This window comes from Glycine soja, chromosome 15, assembly GCF_004193775.1.
Source record: "Glycine soja cultivar W05 chromosome 15, ASM419377v2, whole genome shotgun sequence".
Classification (NCBI taxonomy): domain Eukaryota; kingdom Viridiplantae; phylum Streptophyta; class Magnoliopsida; order Fabales; family Fabaceae; genus Glycine; species Glycine soja.
This window is the reverse complement of record NC_041016.1, coordinates 51,885,213-51,893,397: the sequence shown is the minus strand read 5'-3', so window position 1 is coordinate 51,893,397 and position 8,185 is coordinate 51,885,213.

The following is an 8,185-nucleotide window of genomic DNA, read 5'->3' as shown; positions in this document are numbered from 1 at the left end:
TAGTCAAGTTACCATAATTTGTCAAATAACCCTAAACCATGATTGGTCAAGTAACACTAAATCCTAATAATTCAACTGCCCATTAACCCTCATCAGTGAAATACCCCTAAACCCGAATTTTCAAGTAACCCTAAACCCTTATTTGTCAACTACCCTAAACCCCAATTGGTCAAATAACCCTAAAAGCTTATTTGTAAAGAAATAATAAACCTTAATTTTTTAAATACCCATTAAACCCTAATCACTCAAGTAACCCAAACCCATATCTGTCAGGGTTTAGGGTTTGGGGTTTGGGGTTTGGGGTTTGAGGTCTGAGGTTTAGGGGTTTGGGGTTTAGGGGTTTGGGGTTTGGGATTTAGGGTTTAGGGTTTATGGTTATTTGATAAATTAGGGTAACTTGACTAATTAGGGTTTATGGGTATTTGAAAAATTAAGATTTACTGTTACTTGACCAATTAGGGTTTATGGTTATTTGACACAATAGGGTTGCCTGACTAATTGGGTTTAGGCTATTTGACAAATAAGGGTTTTGGGTTACTTGAAAATTCGGGTTTAGGGGTATTTGACTGATGAGGGTTAATGGGTAGTTGAGTTATTAGGGTTTAGTGTTACTTGACCAATTAGGGTTTAGGGTTATTTGACAAATTAGGGTAACTTTACTAATTAGGGTTTATGGGTATTTGAAAAATTAAGATTTACTGTTACTTGACCAATTAGGGTTTAGGGTAATTTGACAAAATAGGGTTGCTTGACTAATTGGGTTTATGGGTATTTGACAAATAAGTGTTTACGGTTTTTTGATAAATTCGAGCATATGAGTAGTTGAGTAATTAGGGTTTAGTGTTAGTTGACCAATTATGGTTTAAGGTTATTTGACTAATTAGGGTTTATGGGTATGTGAAAAATTAAGGTTTAGTGTTACTTGACCAATTAGGGTTTAGGGTTCTTTGACAATTTAGAGTTACTTGAGTAATCATGGTTTATGGTTATTTCAAAATTTAGGATTCATGGGTTACTTGACAAATTGGGGATTATGCGTGTTTAACTAATTAAGGTTATGAATACTTGACTAATTTGGGTTTAGTGTTACTTGAGCAATTATGGTTTAGGGTTATTTTATAAATTTGGATTTATGGTTACATGACTAATTAGGGTTTAGCGGTATTTGAGAGATCATTGTTTAAGTTTACTTGACTAGTTGGGGTTTAAGGGTATTTTACAAGTTAGGGTTTATGGGTATTTCACTAATTAGGATTATGTGTACTTGACTAATTAGGGTTTACTGTTCGTTGACCAATTCAGGTTTATGATTATTTTAAAAACATAAGGTTTACGGATACTTCACTAATTAAGGTTTATGGTTATTTGACAACTTAGTGTTTAGGGTTTAGAGGTATTTGACTAATGAGGGTTTATGTGTAGTTGAGTAATTAGGGTTTAGTGTTACTTGACCAATTAGGGTTTAGATTTATTTGACAAATTAGGGTTACTTCACTATTTAGGGTTTAGGGTTTTTTGCAAAATTAGGGTTACTTGACTAATTTTCATTTAGTGGTATTTCAAAAATTAGGTTTTATGGTTACTTGACAAATTAGCGTTTAGCAGTATTTGATTAATTGGGGTTTATGGGTACTTAAGTAATTAAGGTTTTGGGGTATTTGACATATTCGGATTTAGGTTTACTTGAAAAAGTAGGAAATAGGGGTATTTGACTAATAAGAGTTTAAGGGTACTTGACTAATTAGGGTTACTTCACTAGGTAGGGTTTAGAGGTATTTGAAAAATTAGGGGTTTTGGGTTACTTGAAAAATTGGGATTTATGTGTATTTGACTAATTAAGGTTTATGGGTACTTGACTAATTAGGGTTTTGTGTTACTTAACTAATTAGGGATTATGGTTATTTGACAAATTACACTTTAGGGTTACTTTGCTAGGTATGGTTTTGAGGTATTTGACATACTAGGGTTTAATTAGGGCTACTTGACTGATTGGGTTTTAATGGGTATTTGACAAATTAGGGTTTAGGATTTCTTTATAAATAAGCTTTTAGGTGTATTTGACTAATTATGTTTTATGTGTACTTGACTTATTAAGGTTTAGTGTTACTTTACCAATTAGGGTTTAGGGTTATTTGACAAAATATGGATTCTTGAAAAATTGGGATTAGGGGTATTTGAAAAATAAGGGTTTAAGGTTACTTGACAAATTCAGTTTAGGGTTATTTGATAAATGAGGGTGTATGGGTAGTTGAGTAATTAGTTTTAGTGTTAGTTGACCAATTAGGGTTTAGGGTTTATGGGTATTCGAAAAATTAAGGTTTAGTTTTACTTGACCAGTTAGGGTTTAGGGTTATTTGACAATTTAGAGTTACTTGATTAATCAGGGTTTAGGGGTATTTGAAAATTTAGGATTCATGTGTTACTTGACAAATTGGGATTTATGCGTGTTTAACTAATTAGGGTTATGAATACTTGACTAATTTGGGTTTAATTTTACTTGACCAATTATGGTTTATGGTTATTTTACAAATTAGGATTTATGGTTACATGACTAATTAGGGTTTAGCGGTATTTGACAGATCATGGTTTAGGTTTACATGACTAGTTGGGGTTTAAGGGCATTTGAAAAATTAGGGTTTATGGGTATTTCACTAATTAGGGTTATGTATAATTGATAGTAACGGTTTATTGTTCGTTGACCAATTAGGGTTATGATTATTTTAAAAAGTTAGGGTTTACGAGTATTTGACAACTTATTATTTAGGGTTTGACGGGTATTGGACTAATGAGGGTTTATGTGTAATTGAGTAATTAGGGTTTAGTGTTACTTGACCAATTAGGGTTTAGGGTTATTTGACAAATTATGGTTACTTGACTAATTATGATTTAGGGGTATTTTACAAATTAGGTTATATGGGTACTTGACAAATTAAGGTTAAGCGGTATTTGACTAATTAGGGTTAATGGGTACTTGAGTAATTAAGGTTTATGGGCATTTGACAAATTAGGATTTAGGGTTACTTGACATAGTATGAAATAAAGGTATTTGACTAATAAGGGTTTAGGGGTACTTGACTAATTAGGGTTACTTGACAAAGTAGGGTTTAAGGGTATTTGAAAAATTAAGGGTTTAGGGTTACTTGACAAATTGGGGTTATGTGTATTCGACTAATTAGGGTTTATGGGTACTTGACTAATTAGGGTTTTGTGTTACTTAACTAATTAGGGATTATGGTTATTTGACAAATTAGACTTTAGGGTTACTTTGCTAGTTATGGTTTAGGGGTATTTGAAAGATAAGGGTTTAGGATTACTTGACTGATTGGGTTTTAATGGGTATTTGACAAATTAGGGTTTATGATTTCTTTACAATTAAGCTTTTACGGGTATTTGACTACTTAGGGTTTATGTGTACTCGACTTATTAGTGTCTAGTGTTACTTGACCAATTAGGGTTTAGGTTATTTGACAAAATAGGGTTTCTTGACTAATTGGGTTTATGGGTATTTATCAAATAAGGGTTTAGGGTTACTTGATAAATTCGGGTTTATGGGTATTCGACTAATGAGGGTTTATGAGCAGTTAAGTAATTAGGATTTAGTGTTACTTGACCAATTAGGGATTAGGGTTATTTGACAATTTAGTGTCACAAATATCATTAATCTGTTGGTAATAATTTTTTTTAAAAAAAGTAGAATATGGGCACTTAAGCATAGTTGCAAGGATTTATAGTTTTTTTTTTATTTTGTACTCCTATTTTGACGTGGTTGTCCATGGAACTAGTGCACAATATTTTTCTTTTAGATTATCTAACGTCCAAAAAATGGAAAAAAATGTGTCATGAATATCATTAATCCGTTGGACATAATTTTAAAAAATGTAGAACATACACACTTAAGCATAGTTGCAAGGGTCAAAATCATAGTTTTTTCGATTTCGTGCTCCTATTTTGAGATGGTTGTCAATGGAACTAGTGCATGATATTTTTTTTTATTCTTTGATGTTGAATCTATGGAAAATGTTGGTCACAAATATAATTAATATGTTGGGAATAATTTTAAAAAAAATTCAAAACATGGACACTTAAGCATAGTTATAAGGGTTCAAATCATAGTCTTTTCGATTTTGTGATCCTATTTTGAGGTGGTTGTGTATGGAAATGATGCATGATATATTTCTTTTTGAATTCTTTGACTTTCAATATATGGAAAACTTGTGTCACAAATATTATTAACTTGTTGGACATAGTTTTAAAAAATGCAGAACATGGGTACTTGCATAGTTGCAAAGGTCCAAATCAGAGTTTTTTCGATTTTGTGCTCCTATTTTGAGAGCATTGTATATGGAACTAGTGCATGATATATTCTTTTTGGTTCTTTAATATTGAATATATGGAAAAAGTGTGTCACAAATATCATTAATATGTTCGGAATAATTTTTAAAAAAATGCAGAACATAGGCATTTAAGCATAGTTGCAAGGGTCCAAATCATAGGTTTTTCGATTTTATACTCCTATTTTGAGGTGGTTGTCCACGGAACTGGTGCACAATATTTTTCTTTTGGATTCTCTAACGTCCAAAAAATGGAAAAAGTGTGTCATGAATATCATTAATCTGTTGGACATAATTTTTAAAAAAATGTAGAGCAGTGACACTTGAGCATAGTTGCAAGGATCCAAATCATAGTTTTTTCAATTTTGTGCTCCTATTTTGAGATGGTTGTCAATGGAACTAGTGCATGATATTTTTTTTGGGTTCTTTGATGTTGAATCTATGGAAAATGTTGGTCACAAATATAATTATTATGTTGGGAATAATTTCAAAAAAATTTAGAACATGGACACTTAAGCATAGTTGCAAGGATCCAAACCATAGTTTTTTCGATTTTGTGATCATATTTTGAGGTGGTTGTGCATAGAAATGGTGCATGATATATTTCTTTTTGGATTCTTTGATGTTCAAGCTATGGAAAATGTGTGTCACGAATATCATTAATTTGTTGGACTTTGATTTAAAAAATGGAGAACATGGGTACTTGCATAGTTGCAAGTGTCCAAATCATAATTTTTTCAATTTCGTGCTCCTATTTTGAGGTGGTTGTCCATGGAACTAGTGCACAATATTTTTTTTTTGGATTCTTTGACCATCAATATAAGGGAAAAGTGTGTGATGAATATCATTAATGTGTTTGAGGTAATTTCAAAAAAAATTGAAACATGGGAACTTAAGCATAATTGCAAGGGTCCAAATCATAGTTTCTTCGATTTTGTGCTCTTATTTTGAGGGTGTTGTACATGGAACTGGTGCATGATATATTTTTTTTGGCTTCTTTAACGTTGAATATATGGAAAAAGTGTGTCACAAATGTTATTATTGTGTTGGGAATAATTTTAAAAAAATGCAGAACATGAGCACTTAAGCAGATTTGCAAGGGTCCAAATCATAGTTTTTTCGATTTTGTGCTCCTATTTTGAGGTGGTTGTCCTTGGAACTGGTGCACGACATTTTTCTTTTGGATTCTTTGACGTCCAAACAATGGAAAAAGTGTGTCATGAATATCATTAATCTGTTGGACATAATTTTAAAAAAACAAATGTAGAACATGAGCACTTAAGCATAGTTGCAAGGATTCAAATCATAGTTTTTTTCAATTTTGTACTCCTATTTTGATGTTGTTGTTCATGGAACTAGTGCACGATATCTTTCTTTGGGATTGTTTGACATCCAAAAAATAGAAGAGGTGTGTCACGAATATCATTAATGTGTTGGACATAAATTTTAAAAAAAAATACAGAACTTGGGAATTTAAACATAGTTGTAAGGGTTCAAATCATACTTTTTTCGATTTTGTGCTCGTATTTTTAGGTGGTTGTCCTTGGAAATGGTGTACAATATATTTGTTTTTAGATTCTTTGACGTTCAAACTATGGAAAGCGTGTGTTGGGAATATCATTAGTCTATTGGACATAATTTTAAAAAAATGCAGAACATGGACACTTAAGCATAGTTACAAGGGCCTAAATCATAATTTTTTCGATTTTGTACTCCTATTTTGAGATGGTTGTCCTTGGAATTGGTGCATGATATATTCTTTTTGGCTTCTTTGATGTTGAATCTATGGAAAAAGTGTGTCACGAATATCATTAATGTGTTGGGAATAATTTTAAAAAAATGCAGAACTTGGACACTTAAGCATAGTTGCAATGGTCCAAATCATAGTTTCTCGATTTTCTACTCCTATTTTAAGGTGGTTGTCCAAGGAGCTGGTGCATGATATTTTTATTTTGGATTATTAGCCGTCCAAAAAATGGAAAAGGTGTGTCCCGAATATCATAAATGTGTTGGACATATTTTTTAAAAAATACAGAAAATGGGAACATAAACATAGTTGCAAGGGTTCAAATCATAGTTTTTTCAATTTTGTGCTCGTATTTTGAGGTGGTTGTCCATGGGACTGGTGCATGATATTTTTCTTTTGGATTCTTTGACGTCCAAAACATGGAAAAGGTGTGTCACGAATATCAAAAATGTGTTGGACATAATTTTAAAAAAAATACAAAAAATGGGAACTTAAGCATAGTTGTAAGGGTCTGAATCATAGTTTTTTCGATTTTGTGCTCTTATTTTGAAATGGTTGTCCATGGAATTGGTGCATGATATTTTTTTCACTTCTTTGGCATTAAATCTATGGAAAAAGTGTGTCATGAATATCATTAATATGTTGGTAATAGTGTTAAAAAAATGTAGAACATGGGTGTTGAATCAAGTGGCCTCGGAATAATTAAGAAAGGAGGGGGGGTTGAATTAATTATTAATGAATCTTTACTAATTAAAAATTTATCCTTCTTAATGTTACTAAATTCAATTAGGCTTTTAGTATAATGTTAAGAAAGTAAAGAATAGAAATAGAAACTTAACCAAAAGTAAAAGCGATAATTAAAGTGCACAACGGAATTTAAAGAGTGTAGGGAAGAAGAAGACAAACACAAGAGTTTTATACTGGTTCAGCAACAACCCGTGCCTACATCCAGTCCCCAAGCGACCTGCGGTCCTTGAGATTTCTTTTCAACCTTGTAAAATCCTTTACAAGCAAAGATCCACAAGGGATGTATCCTCCCTTGTTCTCTTTGAACAACCAAGTGGATGTACCCTCCACTTGAGCTGATCCACAAGAGATATACCCTCTCTTGTTCTCAGTTACAACAACCCAATTAGATGTACCCTCTACTTGTACCACAAAGGATGTACCCTCCAATGTGTTAAGACAAAGTTCTCAAGCAGTTAGTCCTTTGAAACTTTGTGAAGGGGAAACAAAAGATATCTCAGGCGATTAGTCCTTTGAAATCTTTTGTTTAAGGGAAAGGGAAGAATCAAAAAAATTCTCAAACTGTGTCGTTTTGAATTCTTTGAAAAGGGAGAAGGGAGACACAAAAGAATTCAGGTGATTAGTCCTTTGTTCTTTTGGAAAAGGGAGAAGAGAGACACAAAAAGAATTCATGCGGTTAGTCCTTGGCGAATTCTTTTTGGCAAAGGGAGAAGGGAGACACAAAAGAATTCAGGTGATTAGTCCTTTGTTCTTTTGGAAAAGGGAGAAGAGAGACACAAAAAGAATTCATGCGGTTAGTCCTTGGCGAATTCTTTTTGGCAAAGGGAGAAGGGAGACACAAAAGAATTCAGGCGGTTAGTCCTTCGTTCTTTTGGAAAAGGGAGAAGAGAGACACAAAAAGAATTCAGGCAGTTAGTCCTTGGCGAATTCTTTTTGGCAAAGGGAGAAGAGAATGAAAAAGATATAGCACACTTTTGTTTTCTGTGAAAGAAAAAGGTTTGGAAACCAGAAAACTTAGAAAGCTTTTGGCAAAGGAAGAAGAAGAAGAAGAAGTTCAAAAAGATGTTCAAAGAGATTCAAAGGTTGTAAAAGTATATGTAAAAAGTTATATCAAGTACTTAAAATGCAAGTCAAGGTCTTGCTTTTATAGACTCCTCATGTCTGGTCAAGAAAACCATTGGAAGAGTTATCACCTTGAGAAAATCATTGGAAGAGTTACATCTCTTGATTTTTATTCAAAACTTGTCACTGGTAATCGATTACCAAAACCATGTAATCGATTACACAAAGCATTTGATGAAAATATGTGACTCTTCACAATTGAATTTGAATTTCAACGTTCAGATACACTGATAATCGA